Source organism: Drosophila mauritiana, chromosome 3L (assembly GCF_004382145.1).
Source record: "Drosophila mauritiana strain mau12 chromosome 3L, ASM438214v1, whole genome shotgun sequence".
Classification (NCBI taxonomy): Eukaryota; Metazoa; Arthropoda; class Insecta; order Diptera; family Drosophilidae; genus Drosophila; species Drosophila mauritiana.
The window spans coordinates 22,539,020-22,557,169 of NC_046669.1; the positions used below are offsets into that span (position 1 = coordinate 22,539,020).

The 18,150-nt window shown below is 38.0% G+C and overlaps 1 protein-coding gene across 8 annotated transcripts in view; it reads left to right on the plus strand.

Annotated features, from left to right (window-relative positions):
- LOC117141681 (acetylcholine receptor subunit alpha-like) overlaps window positions 1-18,150 on the plus strand; it is a 74,684-nt gene that overhangs the window by 36,795 nt on the left and 19,739 nt on the right. Inside the window, exon 1 of one of the 8 annotated variants that reach the window (XM_033305280.1) lies at window positions 7,264-7,405. The exons of 4 other annotated variants lie outside the window; for them this stretch is intronic. The gene's annotated coding sequence lies outside the window, so the exon portion shown is untranslated. Of the gene's footprint in view, window positions 1-7,263; window positions 7,406-7,787; window positions 7,802-8,564; window positions 8,580-9,913; window positions 9,932-18,150 lie in introns of those variants that run through there. 3 more of the 8 variants (XM_033305281.1, XM_033305283.1, XM_033305284.1) reach the window with 3 other exon arrangements.

Sequence of the window (18,150 nt, forward strand, 5' to 3'; positions counted from 1 at the left end):
GAAAAGTGCGTCTCGTCTTGAATGTGGCCTTGTTGTCCATTTCGAAGATCACTGTGTTGCAGCAATGTGACTTAGAAGCGCTGTGTGGTTTGCTGACCATTTCCGGAGCTCCATGCCAACTGACTTGAGGCGCCTATGTCATCGTTTCGAAATTTTAGCGCCCCGTCCGTGGTTTCATGTCCACTTTGGACATCATCTATGTAAATCTCCCCCAGTAAGGCGTCTTCTGATGGAGGATAATTAATTTGTTTCATGTCTAATTTGGACATCATCTACGTAAATCTCCCGCTGTAAGCCGTGTTCTGCAAGAGGGTAATCAATTTGTTTGTCAATCGCGATCTGGTGGATCAGTATAGCAGTATACGGGTCTGATGCGATTCCCAACTACACCGTAGTGAAACAAAACTCTCTTAAGTTACTAACTTAATCGCGCCACTAGATCCGCTGATATTGAGAGTCGTTAGGGCGCATGTCGATGCCTCTGAACATCCTTTGGATGTCTGCAACAAAAGCAAAATACAACCGATAAAGCGCCAATTTAGAATGACTCCGCCAAGATCATAATCTTTCATTCGAACTTTGGCAGGAGGCTTCATAAAGTACACGTAGCTTAGTGGTGACACTATACTCCTTTAGGACTGCATGGTGCTGAATTGTGCTAAAGGAAACGCATAACTTCCCAATTGAGTTAAGCTGTGGAAGTGATTTGTCTAGATCGCCCGAGAACTTGATATGGACATATGTATTTTCCCTTTGGTTGACAAAAAGGGGTGTCCATAAAATTTTTTTCACAAATCTTTCTTCTGGAGTTAGTTGGCGTTCAGTTGAAACGTGATCCAATTCGAAGAACTTGTGCACCATCTGCTCTAGCGTCGTGAAGTTACAGCGCATCGCGATTGTGTGGGCCCTCGATCTCGTCACTGGCCCAAAAACAATACAAACTAGGGTAGTGTTCTGTGCGATTGGATCTTCATTTGTTCCTCTTCGAATCTCAGTAAGCGGCAGCTGTGTATGGTAATGAGATCCACAACCAAGAGGATGTCAAAAGGTGGTGTAAAGCTGGCATCAGCTAATTTAAATCCTTGAAGGTGCTGATCTGTGGGAAATTCAATGTCTCTTCTGGGAATATCACCAGTAAGTGTATGGAGGATGTATGCAATGGACACATATGGTACTTGGTGCGTAGTTGGATCCAGAGCAGGAACTGATCATAAATCTGTGCTGTGGCGACGCTTGCTTTCAGAGAAGCCCCCGATACCTGTTTTGTCTGATAATAAAGGCCGACGTGGGAGACCTAGATGTTGTACAAGCCTTACCGTGACAAGAGTGCCTTCGGAATCATGGTCAGTTTGTGCCCTCGCTAAACATGATTGCCCTGTGTTGAGGTTGCTAATCCGGACTAATGCTGTGAAAGCACTTTGAGTAGCAGCTGCGCTGAGAAGTTCAGTCTCAGAAGAAACAAATAATCTGTAAGCTGCGCTTTTTTGGTTGGGCACTAGGGCAGCGCTCGGACGTGATTCTGTAATGGCAGCACTGGAAACAATTGCGAAAACTCGCGCAATGGCTAAGCGCGGGGACCGTGCTAAGATAATTAAGACATGTCTTGATACGGTAGATGATAGTCTTGCGAGCAAAGCAGTCCTTTGCAAGACAGTCAGGGCACCGACGAATAATATGGTTCCCTTCACAAAGTTAACACCGTGCTGTGCTAGTTTCGGTGATGGTAGCGTTTGACATGTTATATGTATCCGTCAGAGCCATGTGGCCCGGATCCTGATCTCGCCCTACATGCAATGCTTGTTTCAGAAAGTGAACTTTCTGAATGTTAGATTAGACTGGTTTTCGTAACCGGCAAGAAGATATCGTAGAAAGAAAGCCAATTATTGAAACTGCTCGAGAAACGAAGGATTTGGAAGCTTCGGCAACGGAATGTTCGTAGTGGATGCTAGACATTGGAAGTTTCTCGTCTTGGTTTTCTGAAATGTTGCAGTAAATTCTGCTATATTCTTTAATAAATTGATTGTGTAGGCTTGTCGTTTGGATTCTGAACACTTATGGTTATGTTTAACTACGCACGTGAAAAAATACACCCACAGAAACACTTATCTTTTCTGTTCGTTATTTCGCCATTCCTTGGGTCCGTTATTCGACGATCTGTTATGTGTATGTATGTGGTATGTGTGGGTCCGTTATGTGTAGGGCTTGCACACGCGGTATCGAAGCCCAAATGTTCAAAATGCAGCTTTGTGTTCAAATAAATAGGTCAAATTGATTTTCAATTGTCAATTGCTTGTTTCAACTTCACGCCATTCTATCAAGACAGAGCACTTAAATGGTTGACTTCTATAATATTCAACCATTTATTTTTGATTTAAACTTAAACGAAAACAATTAGATTTACTGTATGCGAAAACCAGTGAAAATTTTAATTTGTTTATTAAAAAACCGATAATACGTGCGCTTTCAATTTTCGATAACACGATCATACTCAGAGCCTAGCTTAACAAAGGCTTGCGAAGGCGGCGCGAATTCGCAAAGAGCGATATAGAGAGCTTTATTATGCTCCCGTCTTCGCCCTAATCTAACTTAAAGCAGACTTCAAATTTGTTCTTTTAATCCTATTATCTAACTTCGGCCAACAAGCAGCTTTCTTGATGTGTTCTTCTTTTTCCACTCGAGCAGGTAGGTGATCGATAGATTATCGTAATAAAATCTTGCTCCCGATTTCACGATTCTTAAAAGTTGGTGGTCACCATCAAACACTGAATCAAAACAGCTACATTTTTATTTACGATTAAAGAAAAATATCAGGACCGAGGACGACACATTCATTAAAGTAATATTATTTGTCGCCCATGGGCGACCACAAAAATATTGTAGACATATTTGGGGTAGCCTAAATTTGTAGTTGCAAATATGCTACTTCTCATGTATTTGCGGCCAGGAAATTATAACTTACATTAAAAATATAGAGAATTAAGGGGGAAAATCAATTAAACAATTTTAAGAAAAGTGTTAGTTACTGGTTTGAATATAAAGGTATATTAGATTCGCTGAAAAGTATGTAATGTATATATGTACTTAGGTAAAAGGTGCAATTGGGATGGGATGCTGACATGCATATATATATTATATGCATATTATATATAAGAATTGACCATCGGTAAAGATGCTAAAGTATAAAATCCAATTGAAAGTGCCAGCATACTCTTTCATCCGAACTGATCGAACGGTGGCATTACATGATCGAAGAAACGCTAACTTGTCTGTATATATACTCTCCGGAAAGATCAAAGAGATTGAAAAATTGGGTCTATGAAGGACAGCTAGGAAAACTCATCTCCCACATCAAAAAAATCTTCAAAAATCGCCAAATCCCTGTTGATAATAGCCTTTAAACAAGACTTCACGACTTTTAATGATGAAGAAGATCGCAAAATAAGCCCAACGCCACATTTCAAGCAAAACTCGGTCCGAGTCATCGCCTTCTTTTATTAGAAGATCTAATAAAGAGCTCAGTTTACATTCAATGTAAAGACCTACACGCCCATTTTGATTTTAAATATAACCAACTTCTTTCAACACACCACAGTCCAATTACAATACCCGGTATATAATTTGCTAACGCTCTTCGCAATCTAGGTATAGTACCAGAAACAAACGGATATCCAAAACCACCTGATTCAAATACTTATAAAAAATGTCTTTATAAAGAATTTGCCATTCAAAATTTAATCGGAACTCCTTTAAGCACAGTTTCGCAGTCTCTACATAAGATGGAAATTGATGTTATGATAGCTTAAGAAATTCTTTTTAAAATCAAAAATCATTTTTTCATTGACGACTATTATTTGTATGACTGTATTAATGCGAGGATATGGCAACACAAAAGGACGCTTTAACCGATTGTCCTTGAATATCAGATACTCGTTACTCAGCTAAAGAGAGTGCGAATTATATAAGAAAGTTTTGCGTGACAGTTTAGGGCTGATTGTGGTCGTTAGAGGGGACTATCATTTTTAAAAAGCTTTCAGTATGTAGGCGTCTGAAATGGGTATGCTTATAATAAACTTTGAAGCCGTATAATGATCAATCAATAATACATATGGTCGGAAATGCTTCTATTTATCTTCTGTTGCATGCTTTTTAGCGAATCTAATAAAACTTTTCACTCTACAAGTAAAGGGCGAAATTATACAACAATAAAATTGGAAAAGAAAATAATTAATAAAGTGTTGTACAAATTTAAGTAACCAATAAGTTGCACTTTCGATTTACTTATAAGTATATTAAAAGTCTACCCTAATGCTTAAAAAAGATTGGGTATTAATCAAGAATTGGCGGATATGAATGAGCGATGCACCGATGCGTATTTAATACAATTTTTAAAGAGGTACCACATTTATTTAAGATTACTTTATAACGGAGTACAGACTTCGAAGAGGGTACGCCACAGCGAACGATATGGAGATATCTGCCCCTATAAAGTAGAAGAGGCTTGAAATGTAGCTTAGCTTATTCCTTTTAACAGGGATGGAGTCATAGTAAACCCTAAAAATAAATTTGATGGCATAATGCTTTTGATAAAATGAAAATTTGTTGAATTTAATCACCTATCCGAAAAAATTTGTTTCACAGTGTTTATCTATCCAGAGGAGAGGTTTTGAACCCTTTGTAAGTGAGAGATACTTAACATTTTCATATGATGTGCAATGTAAGTACGCACTCATATCCGTTTAACTATAAATTTAAAAAAAATAAGAAAATATTTTAAATACTTAAATATTTTTCAAATTAGATTAGATGCAATAAGCTTCTAAATAAGTTATTACTATAACAATATTATTGTCATGTACTTAATTACTCTAACATACCGTCATTATTCCTTAAATACTGTGCGCAAAATTTTATTGGCTTGTCTAATATGGTAATAGGAGTTATGTTAAAATGTATATTTTTCAGTGCTGATGGTCATTATGAAGTGACACTTATGACAAAAGCAATAGTCTATAATAATGGATTGGTCATATGGCAACCTCCTGCCGTCTATAAATCCTCTTGTTCAATCGATGTTGAATATTTTCCGTATGACGTACAAACCTGCATCTTAAAATTAGGAAGTTGGACCTATGACGGTTTTAAGGTGCTACTCAAACTGTATTTCACTTTAAGACGTTTGGACCTATTTTGTTTTACATTTTTTAGTCGACTTAGGAAATAGATCGCATGCTAAAATTAATAAGTAATTTTTTTATGCTTGCGTATTTCGGTCCAATTTATTGATGTTCCTAAAAAGTTTACATTAATTTAAATGATTTAGTTCTTGCCTGACCATTTTTGTACTGTTCGAGAAAAATATACCAATGATAATAATCTTATTTGAGGAAAAATTTCTTTATCGAATTAAATCGTTCTATTTTAAATAGTGCATGATTTGTATATTATTAAAATAACACTAGTATCTCCTTACATAATGAAAACATGAAATGGGCACGAATAAAGACTTTTTTATATATTTAAATTTGTTTTTTGTTTTTTTCATTTTCTTTGCTTAATAACTGTTTAAACGACAGCTTTCAAGAATTGCATCTTTAGTGAATAAAAGAATGCTGAATGGTGAAACTGCATTTTTCCATACAGACAAATAAATATACAAATGCTATTTTTAATGAATTCTAACGATTTATTCGTACAGTCGCATTGAAACTTTTGTTATTTTAAAGCTATGAATACACTTACCAGTTCTAATAACTTTTGGAATGGCTTGGACGTACTCTATGAATTGAAACAGAAACTAACACTGAATTCATTTACAAAGTATCTAGTTATTTTCTACAGGCAATCAAAACGGTTTGAGCATGTGAATTTTCCAATTCTTTACGATGAAAAAGTTACCATAAATATATATATACCAATAAATATATGCGGAAAAATGTCTTGCCTGTATTTTTAATATGTACTGAATATTTTATTATACCCGTAACTCGTTAAGTGAAGGAAAATACTACATTCGTGGAAAGGAAGCGATTCCTATCAAATAAAGTATATACATATATTCTGGACCTGTCCGTCTGTACGTCTGTATGAACGTCGAGATCTAAGGAACTATTGAAGCTTGAGATTCAGCATACAGATTCTAGAGACATAGACGCAGCACAATTTTGTTCTTTCATTTTGCCACGCCCACTCTAACACCCACAAACCGCCCAAAGCTGCCACGCCCCCACTTTGGAAAACGCAATTTTTTCATATTATTATTAGTCTTGTAAATTGCTGTCGACCTACGGAAAAACTCTAGCCACGCCCTTTCTAACGCCCAAAAAGCGCTTATTAATTGTCATATTCTTACTTCCACTAGATAAGTTAAGGGTATCTTATAGTCGGGGAACCCGACTATAGCATTCTCTCTTGTTTTGTCTTTCGAAATGTAAACCAAAAACATTTAAAATCATAAGCACGATAATATAACTTAAAATATATTTGATATGAATGTTGCTTGTTACCTGTCGCTAACATAATATGATATGTTTAAATTATTTGATTTGTTAAGTAACAGATAATTAAATCAGCTGTCAATTTAAGGTAGTTTGTTATGGTGTATAATGTTAGTGTTATTTCTCTAAAAACAATTAATGAGTTGTGTTTCCTAACATCACATAATAGTAGTACCCATATCGTAGAAATTGTGAATGGTGGCTTACATGCGGGAGCGCGAATTACGAATGCGGATGCTAAATCCATTACATTTTTTTTCCCAAAAAACGCCGCACTGAATACATTTTAAAGGACCTCGTTGAAGCTCCCATATATAACTGAGGAGTGGTTTCCTGAATTATTATTCCGGGAGTCAGTACCTCATTTCAATGGTTATAGGGTACAGGAAAAATATTATATGTTCAACCACTTAAATAAGGAATACACCGTGCACTACTTTACAAGCAAAGACATTCGAATAACAAGATGCGTAACGGCCATACATTGCTTTTGTACTATGCAGCCACTTTTTAACATACATTTTAAAAAACATATTTCATAAAAATACTAAAAACATAAATAGTTAAAAATACTCTACTCTAATGAATACTCTAATGGCAATTAATCCAATACGAAGTCATTTTGAAATTTATTATGTGATATTGTGTAGATTCGGCTGTTAATATTTCTATGCTATATTCAAATAATTATCACGTTAAGGCAACGAAAAACAAGAATTTTGTACATCCTACTCGTGGGAAAGTGGAAGTTCTCTGGAAGGCCTTTCGGAATAATTCTTTGTCGAGTGGAAGTGCTGCCCATTGAAGGAAAGTTACCAAAAATTCTTGCCGGGCGTGTGAAAGACTATGCTTCATGTGCTTCTGCGTGTATTCCCTAAAATGCTTCTGGATTCATTCCCTGAAATGCCTATGTAAGAATTCCCTGAAAGGCTTGTGGGTGTAATATGTATGTAGATGTAATGTAATATTTCTATCTAAAGTGGAGGAAGTGTTCCCAAAAAATAGAACAAAGTCTCGGTTTAAGAAATATTTCATTATTTATTTTATTAAATTACATGTCTCTAAATTTCAGTATTTTTTTATGTTCTTATTTATGTTTAATTACACCCTGGAATTACACGAAAGTCAATCTATCATCTGCAAGACTTTGGGAATAATTACTAATAATAGCAACATAAAAATATAATAATTAAATACAATGATACAAGTATATAAATGTCTGTCTAATGCTGTTAATATTAAGTGAGGGATGAAAGGACAAATAGTGGAAAAGAAACGAAACAAAAAAAAAATGTGATTTGGTTTTCGTAAGTACCGTTTTTTTAATTTTGCTTGCCCTTATTACTAAGGCGATCAAAAATATACCGTCTGGCAGTGTAAGAATATGTACATATGTATGTATATTGCTTTGATTTTGTTTCACATGTGTATGTTAGAAAAAATGTATGTTTGTATAAAAAAATTATGTATTTTCATACATATTTTTTTTTAAATAAGGTTATTGTAAAATAAATATAGTACTGAAAATGGTGCTAGTAATTCTACAGAGACTGTGTGTTGACAAAGCAGGGCTCGGCTTCCACCCGAATGTGCACGATTGTAAAAATATGAGCAATTGGCGAACTACAGTTTTTTATTTACCTTAGCATATTCAATAGAGTACATAAAAATGCTTTAAAGTGGCGTACTCTAGGAAGTCTTCCATTGAATTGGTAGAAGACCACGCTCCTCCAATATGAAAAAAAAAAACATCTTTCGTTGTTCTGTGGAAAAAGAAGCACATGCTAATATGTACTTCTTTCCCTCGACACTTTCGACTGGGTTTCTGTAGAGCTCTTTGCACGAAAATATCGTGTGCAAAAAATCGATTGGTGTTATCCATCTTGTTATTCGAATATCTTTATACAAATCAGTGCATGTACAGATACCAATATACATAAAATACATATACATAAACAACTTTTATGCACGTGTGATAGAAACATTAATAATAACATTAATTTTCTTGCAATAGAACTGAATCATATTATTATAAATTTTTCATAATTATTTCGAGAACTTAGACAGAAATGTTGTCCAGAAGGCGTAATTTTGCATTTTTAATAGTATAATCAAAAACGAAAAAGAATGTTGTGAAACCTGTCTTACCCTTACCTTATAATTTCTTTGTCTCTATTACCACCTTTTGATTCGCTCGGTGTTATTTCAGATATTTTTATTATATCTTTTTGACTTAAGATATTTTAATAACTCGTCAAAGACAGATAAAGTGCAGAAATAAATCCGAATTCATTAAATAATACTTCGTTACATAAACAAATTACATTGAGCATGGGTGCTCACGGTGAATACGGAATACGGATACGTGAACCGAACCAAAGCATCCTTATGACGCAGACCTACAGGTTTATGAAAAATGATGTCAGAAGCTTTGAATTTCCTATTTTTAACAAATGTTTTGAATTTAAATTGTTCAATCACCGGGAAGAATTAAGGAAATTCAGAGCTAAGGAAATTCCATTTCTATGTCGTCATCCAAGTTTGATTCAACGCATAAGTGAGCAGTACCTTTGTTTAAATGGATACAGTTGATATATATATATTTTTTGTTTTAAATCGCAAGTGATCTAATGTCCACAAGATGACCAAATCTGTCACGCCGACTTTAAAATTTTTTTTTAATTTTTGTATTGTTTGTGTTACCTCCTTCTATCGATGTGTCAAATTAATTGATGTAGTTAGGGGACTAGAAGTGCACAATATCAACAAAATATTGAAAATGGGAAAAATCTACTATGTTCTGGATTTTGAGATGACGGGACTGTTGATTCAAGATTATTGGCCGGCGCTGCCATCGATGTCGTCGTCTTAATCAATTGTTCATTGTTTTGTACCTTATCGATCGACCGCTGCTCGCCCTTATAGTTTTTTTAAACCGCGTGGTTTCGGCGAAGGTAAGAATTCATCTTTTTCGTTCATACAGATCCGCCATTTTTGTTTTTTTTTTTCTGACCCTGCTCCCGCACAGATCACTTTACAAGTGGACATTTATGAAAACCACTATACCAAAACTTCTTGCATCGCAGCAGTCCAAAAGTATAAGGACTTGTTTAAGAATAATTCTGAGGAATGCAATCGGTTCTTCGCGGCATAAACTCAAAGTAATTCCATTCTTGAAAATCACATTGAGGTCATCTTGTTGGCAGAACACCACCAAATATTAATTTCAAATCAAACAAAGAATCAAACACCTCTTTCACCTAAGGTTTGCTTCTGTAAGCATTCCTGGAAGTGCTTATGTAAGAATTCCCTGCAAGGCTTCTGGATGCATTCCCTAAAATGCCTCGACGTCGTACTGCTGGAGTCGTTCAATCCATCGTGCTAATTGGCCTTCCGGTTCTCGAAATTTAAACATTCATCGTTGGCACGAGTGATCGGTGCGTAACGTGAATTTTCTTACCAATATATAGTGATAAAAATGACCACTTGTAGCAGTTCATGCCGAGTTACACAGTAGTTGCGTTCCGCCGCACTAAATGATTTGTGTAATATTACCCGTACCCGCTCTTGGCCGAGTTGATTCAGCACCACGCCTGCACCAGAGTGCGCGCGAGAAGCAAAGCGATAATATTGGGCGAGAACGAGCGATAAAACACTGCATGCATTTTTAAGTGCAAACGCTCGAAAGATGTCGGAGTGAAAGCAAAGCGAGTTGCGAGCTTAAGCGATAAAGCGAGCGCAAAGCGAGAGAAGAGTTTGCAACCTGCTTTATCGCTGCAACTCGCTCAGAGCGTACGATTGTTTTGTTGTATTCTGTGCTTTAATTACCAATTCTTCGTCAAACGACTACTAATTTTATTTAAGTAATCAAAGGTAGAAATAGACTTCCGCGCATAGTTAAAGAACTTTTCTGTGTGGTTTCGTAAGTCATTACATAAATTATTGAATTCACCCTTTTCATTTCTATAGTTTTCTATAACAGAAAGGTGATAGTTGCGCTTGATTCAAAAAATTCCTCGTCCGAATCACGTTCACCTTAACAACTTAAAGATAGCCTGTTTCTCGCAATGCTCTCACTCTACCATCTTCTCGCTTTGCACATAGCTTCTCGCTTCGCTTCTCGCGCGCACTCTGCCGTTATCCTTAGAACAGGTGGCATCGTGAGTTTGACTTTTAGCGTGTCGAAGGAATCGTGAACCGTTGGTGACCATAGCTTCCGTTACCTCATGCAGTGGGCGAGCTATGGTGGCGAAGTTCGAATGCAGAGTTCTACGAAGGATCGTACTTCTCTTTTGTTTCGGAGAGAGGGTGGGGGCAGTCGAAAACCCAGATGATCCAGATGGTCTGCGGCCGTACGAGAGTGCACTATGATGTCGTCGAGGTAAACCAGTGTAAATGTTGGCCACGAACGGCACTACAAGTGTACGTAGCTTTGGCGGGCAGACGCTGCTTCCCGCTATCGGCATCCTCCACGGCGTTTCCATGTGTCTCCACCGTTAAGGGGTTGATGGCGTATCTCCGGACGCATGTACAGCGAACAACCTGCTTTTCGGGGATCTCGAGTTTGTCGGGTTATTCCTTCAAGATCGGGTTCCTGTCCTTAGTGAGCCTAGTTGATGATCGGCGACATCAACGGTCATAACTGCGGCAGCGGTTCGTCGTCAGCACTGGTCCTCAATGTGAATCGTAATAGTAATTCGCCGAACATGGCTCTGCCCAGATATTTTAGCTCCATTGCAAAGTCCTCTAAAGACTCGCGTGGTCCCTCCATTCAATTTTGGAAGGCGTGGTAACCGGTATGATTCACTGCGGTGTAGTACTCGCACAAGGCTTTAGTATGGGTGCAGTACGAGCTAAGTGTGGCGGGCTGGTAGGGTTCTTCCTTTCGGACCACTGATATTCCCCGGCCATGTCGTCGAGTAGGAGTTAAAATTCCGGTCAGGGATGTGTTCAATCGAAGGTAGGAGGCATACGACATTACCAGGATCATAAAATGTGAGGAAAGGTTGCCGATGGGACGCTGGAAGTTCGTTGGTTTCTTCCACTAGGCGTGGCATGCGGGCGGAATGTCCATTACATTTGGTTTGGTTTGCGCCCTCATCGTCGCAGACCGTATTACCTCCGTTAGTATCGAAAGCCCACTGGAAGGGTGGCACTAGAATAGGTGGTTATTGTTAAAATGTTTATATTGCAATAAGCTCGTAAACATTTCTCAGTATTGTTTCCGGATACCTTCCGTGTTATATTTTATTTTACTACAAGTCTATAAATTCCTTGGTAAACAAAATGTAAAGATCTGCATGACAATATATGTATAACTGTATTAGGAATAATTAATATTATTAAAAATTTAGAGATGCAAATATGTACCTGCTTAATGCCGTTAAACTAAAATAATGAAATAAAAGAAAATATAATGGAAAATAAACGAACAGAAAAACGCATAATTAAATGTAATTACAATATTTATAAATATTTTTTTATATGTGCTTCTTTGTGAGTTGTGATAAGTTTCTAAAAAAAACCTTGACGATCTTAACGATTCAAAATTGAAAGATCAACTGAACAAAAATGTAATAAGCCAACAACAAGGCTAATCCCATCTCTGTCTGATTATATTCTTGCCCCTTTTACTATGGAGATAGATGTATGTTAGAAAAAGGGAAAGCAGAAATTTTTATTAAAAAAAATTTAAAGAAACTGTATCGCTGTTCTGTGGAAAACGAAGCACTCTTTTATACCTCTTTTTCTCGACACGTTTCCAAACTTCCGACTGGGAGCGCATATAACCACTTGTTTAAAACTTTGTTTGTTTAATGCATGCTGGTGTTTATAATGGTCTATTAATACGTACACTGCATGGACATTGTTGACCACGAACACCTTAACTACCATCTATAATATGTTCTATTTGTATTATTATTTATATAATTTATGAATGCTGAATGCTGATTAGTAATATTAAAAATTACAAAATCACAAAGGGAATTTTTATAATTGAGTTACACCCAAAGCCTATACCAGATCTTAATTCGGATCAATCTTCAGTTTCTGCCTCGCCCACACAAACCCCAACAAACAGAAAGCAAATTGATAAGAAACGATTTTATTGGCATTATAATTATCGAAATTTACATTCTAATGCTTGTAAGCATTATATAACTTGTAAAATGCTAGCGGAGCGCCAAGATCTTAGTGCCATGTCAAAATATCTATCTATCTATCTATCTTTTTTTCTTTTGTGCAGCAACTTATTCAGGTCGTATTCAGCATGCGACGCAAGGCTCTTTTCAATATCATTACCAGTACCTCAGGTTTTAAAAGAGTCATAGTTCATAGTGTGATGATCCATTTCGGAAAATTGATAATATTTGAGACAGACTATGAGATCATCTGGATGGCTTGATTGGGTGTTTATCCATGTAGCTTGAATTATGTCAGAGTGCAGAAGTACAGCAGTTGCTAGGATAAATTTGGTTACTGAAGTTGATGTTGCAGAGTCTTTGGGATTCCTGCATTGTTTGTTGCGTCTGCTGGTTGCTATCAGTTTGTTGGCCTTGCTGGTTCTGCTTCCGGTTCCTACTTTTTAGTAGAGGAAATTCTTACAGCTGCAGGTGACTTGTCCATTGCTGCTGACTTGCTGCTGAGCTTGGATAGAACCACCGGCAACGATCCCATAAGAAAGGGCAATGCCTCAATGCCTACATCGACTTGCTTTCTGCTGATAGACAAGACAGCCAGTAAGATTACCGCCACAGTTAGCCCATTTTACTGGATGGACTTCACGTAGGCAGTCTACAATGGCGCGCTGCTGACCACGTCTAACACAGATAACTTTCCTTTGGCAGTTTTTTTTTTGTGTTAAAGCATTGGCACCGATGGCATTGCACGACGTAATTTTTTTGTGTGAAAGTTTGACGCGAATCCGTTGGCAATAGAGTGTCTCTAGCTCCTGTATTTCCTTTTTGTTGGTAGCGGGCTCTAATAGAGGAAAGACTAGGTTGAGAAGCTTCGTTTTTTCGACTTCTGGGTCTATTGATAAACCGCACTGTGTCGCGAACTGAAGCCATTATTGACAAGACTGTTCACCCAGCAAAACAATTCTCGTAAATATTTCCAGAATCGCTTAAATCTTTTTGTTACAAACTTTTCAACGAACCTAGTGTACTTTTTATTTTACGAGTAACGGTTATAAAAGCAGAGTACCTCGCGTTCAACGAACCTAGTGTACCGTTTACTTTATGAGTAACGGGTATAAAAGTCGAGTACCCGGACGGTCAATTACCGATGGAAAAAAAATAAAAAAAACAAACATTTAAATAAAAATTTAAGTGGGCGTTAGAAAGGCGTGGTCAAAATGTTTTTGGTATACCAAAATAAAAAAAAAACTTAAAATTTTGAGTTCAGCACTCATCCTCTGATGATAGCCTACAAGTAATTTTAATAATGTTGATGTCACCTATAAAAAATTGAAATAAAAATTCTTGTTAAAAATACGCATCGTGTAACATATCGCTGCTAAAAATGAATTTCATTTAAAAAGCCCTTGTAGCCCTTAAATGTAACCTCCAGAAATTGAGAGTACGGGGTCACCAAATATTTATCGGAAAAAACATCCAATATGCCACCCTTATGGTTATAATTAATAAGAACGCACAAATAGCTTTTATTATTGTATATGTATGATCTGTTTTATTCGAAGATGTAGACTCCACTAAGCGAAAGCTTATTTTCAAAATATCAACCTATAGGCTTATGCTTACAAAGTAGTTTAGCTGAATAGTTAACGCGACACCTGGTACATCCGTGCATGACGATGCTGGCGATCTGCTCCGTGCGTTTAAATTTGAATATTATAAATCAACAAAAATAGTCAGTTTTGTATGGGCGTTTCCAATCGCAATTTATGTTTTATGACTTTTTGAAAAGCGTGCATTTTACACCGAACTGACATTTGAGCCCGCGAAGTTCGATATTTGTCCAACTTGTCATTAGAATGGTATATTCTAATGATATATTTAGGTTAATTGTTTGACGAGGTGCAGTTGTCCGGCTCCCGAAAAATGTTCACGTTTGGCTTGGCCGATAGGCACGGTGAACGCCAGTTTTTCTACTCCAAAATATTTACTTTCGTTTAAATGTAGAGATTTCACTATGCAGAAGTGTTTCCTTTCTATGTGCTCTATACATATAATTGATTTTGATCACAGCCGCTTAACTAGGCCGCGGTTTCTACTCCAAGCGGCTTGAGATTTTTACCAGCGCTTGCTTCTTAGAGATCTTTGAGAATATGATAAGGCAGTCAATTCGGCTTGTACTATTATTATCCTTTCACCATAATAGAAGATACTGCAAGAATCGAGATGTACTCGTCGAAATTAAAAAAAATCTATCATTTTATTGTGTTGTTCCCGTTGTAAGTAAGTTTTATGTTATACATATATACATACTGGAAACACTCCCGTGACGAAATCCCTTTTTCTTAAATCTATTTGCGTCGGAATTGTTCAGTGCCTTCTGAACATAAGCGGACGGAGATAATGTAAGTCAGAGTATGGTACAAAGAGACTTAACTCGGTTACATTCAAAAGTTATTTAGCAAAAAAACCGGGAAGGGAAATCAATGGGGTGCGTCCTCTGTAGACGTCAATGCGTATGGGTGCATATTGGATGCTGTGATCTGATCACCAATCAGAGTTATCCGGGATTCACTAGAATAGCGTAATTGAAGACATTCCAAGGAAGTCCGCATGCAAGCCGAGGAGCACGTATGAATGAACAGATTTATTATCGGCGCGAATAGTGGGACTTTTGTTGAGAGCTAAAGTTTACTTCACCGCAGGGGCCAGCTTTTGTAGCTTTTAAAGGCACTATGTCTTCACTGCTGTGATATGGGCCTTCCAAATGAGTTTTCGATTCAGGTGGAAGGTAACGTTTCATTTCATCCCACCATTGTAAGTTAGCGAAGGTCACACAAGCGGCCTTAGCAGTTTATAGCTGTATTCCACTTGGCTGCCTAGACTTTAATGTCGTTCAGCCATTCGTGTACTGCATTCGTGGCCGTTTGCAGTGACTTGTGGGATGCAAGCAAAGCTGTGACTTCACCGTATGTACCTTAGCCCAGGGAGCACTGTTGGACGGAACCGGCATATCTGCTGTGTAGAGGGTGTACGGAAAGGGTCCAAGTGCACTTCCTTGGGGAACACCCGCGTTCATGACCAGCAAGCTCAAACGACTATCTCAGAATTGTGTAATGGGGTGCTGAAAGAATAGCTTTCATTTTGTACAAAAGCCCCTCGTGCCATACCTTGTTTCTTAAAGTCCAAAAAGACTGCCACCATATAGAACTTGGACTTAAAGCAGTTCGTTAAGTGATTGACAAGACGGTGAACTTGTTCTGGGCAACCATGTGACTTCCTGAAAAAGAATTGATGTTGTGGTTGTAGACTGATACCTGCTGCAGTTCCATCAATCTGATGTTCTTTAGTTTGAAGGGTTTATGTCTAATGGGGTGAAAGGTTTGCTACTTTCTCTCGGTGGAAGTCATCCGAAAGGTTTGTGAGTTTCCTCTCGGTGGGAGTCTTCCATCAGTTGGAAGGGGGTGACGGTGGAGAACAAATGCTCAGCAAATGCTTACACTATGTGTCGCTGTACGGGCGATTGGTAGAGCGACTGCCACACTCGTTAACTTACAGACCGAAAAGTCGCTGCTGTTGTCAGGGTATCGAGGTTTTCATGTGGATTTTGCCAAGCATCCGTCGAAGTTTGTTTTTGACACTAAGAGGGACTGCTTAGTTTCAGGATCGCCTGATGCTATGAACTGTCTCCTTATTCTCATTTTGAGGTTCAAAAGTGCTCTTGCCTCAGAATTTAGTATTGGTCCTCTAATACTTTTTGGACTTTCTTGGCGCGGTGGTGGTGTAGCCCGTAGTCCAGTCTTAACGACAATAGCAGTGAAGGAGTCAACTAAAGGATCCAGTTCGTCGCTAGTGTTGTTGGGCATATTCAGCACGACGGCATCTTCGATGTGTGTAGGGGTTGATTGAAGGGATATGGTCAGACGAAAGCTAAGTCAGAGCTTTAACTTATAGCTGTTGCTGTCTGAAGCCCTTTGAGAAGCCAAAGCCAATGGCGCTGGGAGTGGCGCTCACACAGAAGGGTTAGCTGGCAGCTTCTAGTAGCTACAATGTCTATGAAGACAAAATCATGCCTTTGGCACACATGTTGTGGTTGCCCCACCTTCTATGCTTTGCGTTCCAATCAACTGTAGCCATGGTATTTTCTTACGAAGTGATGAAATGTTTCCTCCACTTACCTGTAGGCTCGAAGGCAAATGTAGGATGCCGATGTAGGATGTAGGTTAGTATTCGAGTATTGTAGACCTTATAGGGGTTTTCTGTTGGCACTCCAGTCTGCTATCTTAAATTTAGAAATTGTGTGAGAAGGTGAGGGAAGGGTGCGTCTGATGGATCGCTTGCATGAGGGACATAATCGACATCATCCTGTCGAGTCTATTGAAGAGCTCTTCCAACTAAGGAACCAAGCATCATTTCTGCTGGTGACCGAAGGAAGCCTGTTGCTATTTTTTGTTCTGCTTTTTTTTTATTGGTCCTGGCTACGTTCGCAAAAGTTTGCTTGCTAAAGGTTTGTGTAATACTTGAAGGAGGTGTTTTTCAAGTTGAATTGAATATATTTTTTGAAACCTTGGAAATTGGCTGCTTGAGAGCTGCCTCAGTGTTGGCAGCATTTAGAAATGTACGGTCCGAGATTACATTCCGAGGTTGGGTGATTCTAACCGTTTGCAGTAATCCTTAATGTGCCCATATTACTGGCACCTGAGGAATTGAACAGGCTCAGACTGATTGCTCGGCTTTTAGCAGATAACTTTGTCTGCAGACAACAGAGATGTTTTTAATGAGTTTGTCGCTGTTATTCTTTATTGAGTCGACGAATGTCATGTTAAGTTGGACTCGCGTTACTTTGTTGCTTAGGGTGTATATGCGGAGGCCTCTATTTTTCCGCATTAGAATGCGGAAGGACCGGTCCTCTGGTGCTGGTGGTGGCAAAAGAGGGTATCGCGGAAGTGACGAACCACAGTTCTGTTGGCGTCGGAGGATGTAGTCACCCGATATTCGAATTTGAGTTTTGGAAAGAAATGTTCGTCTCGACGCTTATCTTATATCAACACTAGAGAGAATATGCTATAGTCGATTTCCCCGACTATCAGATTACTCAGATAGTGTGAATGCGAACGCGAAATTGAGTAATTTTTCTGGGATATCGATAGATATTGGGGAATAAAATGAGAACAAATTTAAAAATTGTTTAAAAGTGTGGTCGTGACCGTTTTGCGTATTTTGCAGGTGGAAGCAGGGGCGTGGCCACAGTGTTTTTGGTATACAGATACAAATTTGCAAGCCAAACAATAAAACGAAGAAAAATCTAAACATTTTTCAATGTGGAAGTGAAAGTTTTGGCGGTTGTAGGGTGTTAGAGTGGGCGTGGCAAGAAGTTGTTTGGCAAATCGAAAGAAACTTTACAAGTCAAATAAATATATGAACAAATATCAACGCATTTTTCAAAAGTGTGGGGGTGGCAGTTCTGAACGGTTTGTGGGCGTGGCAACATGAATCAAAAAAATTGCGCTGCGTCTGTG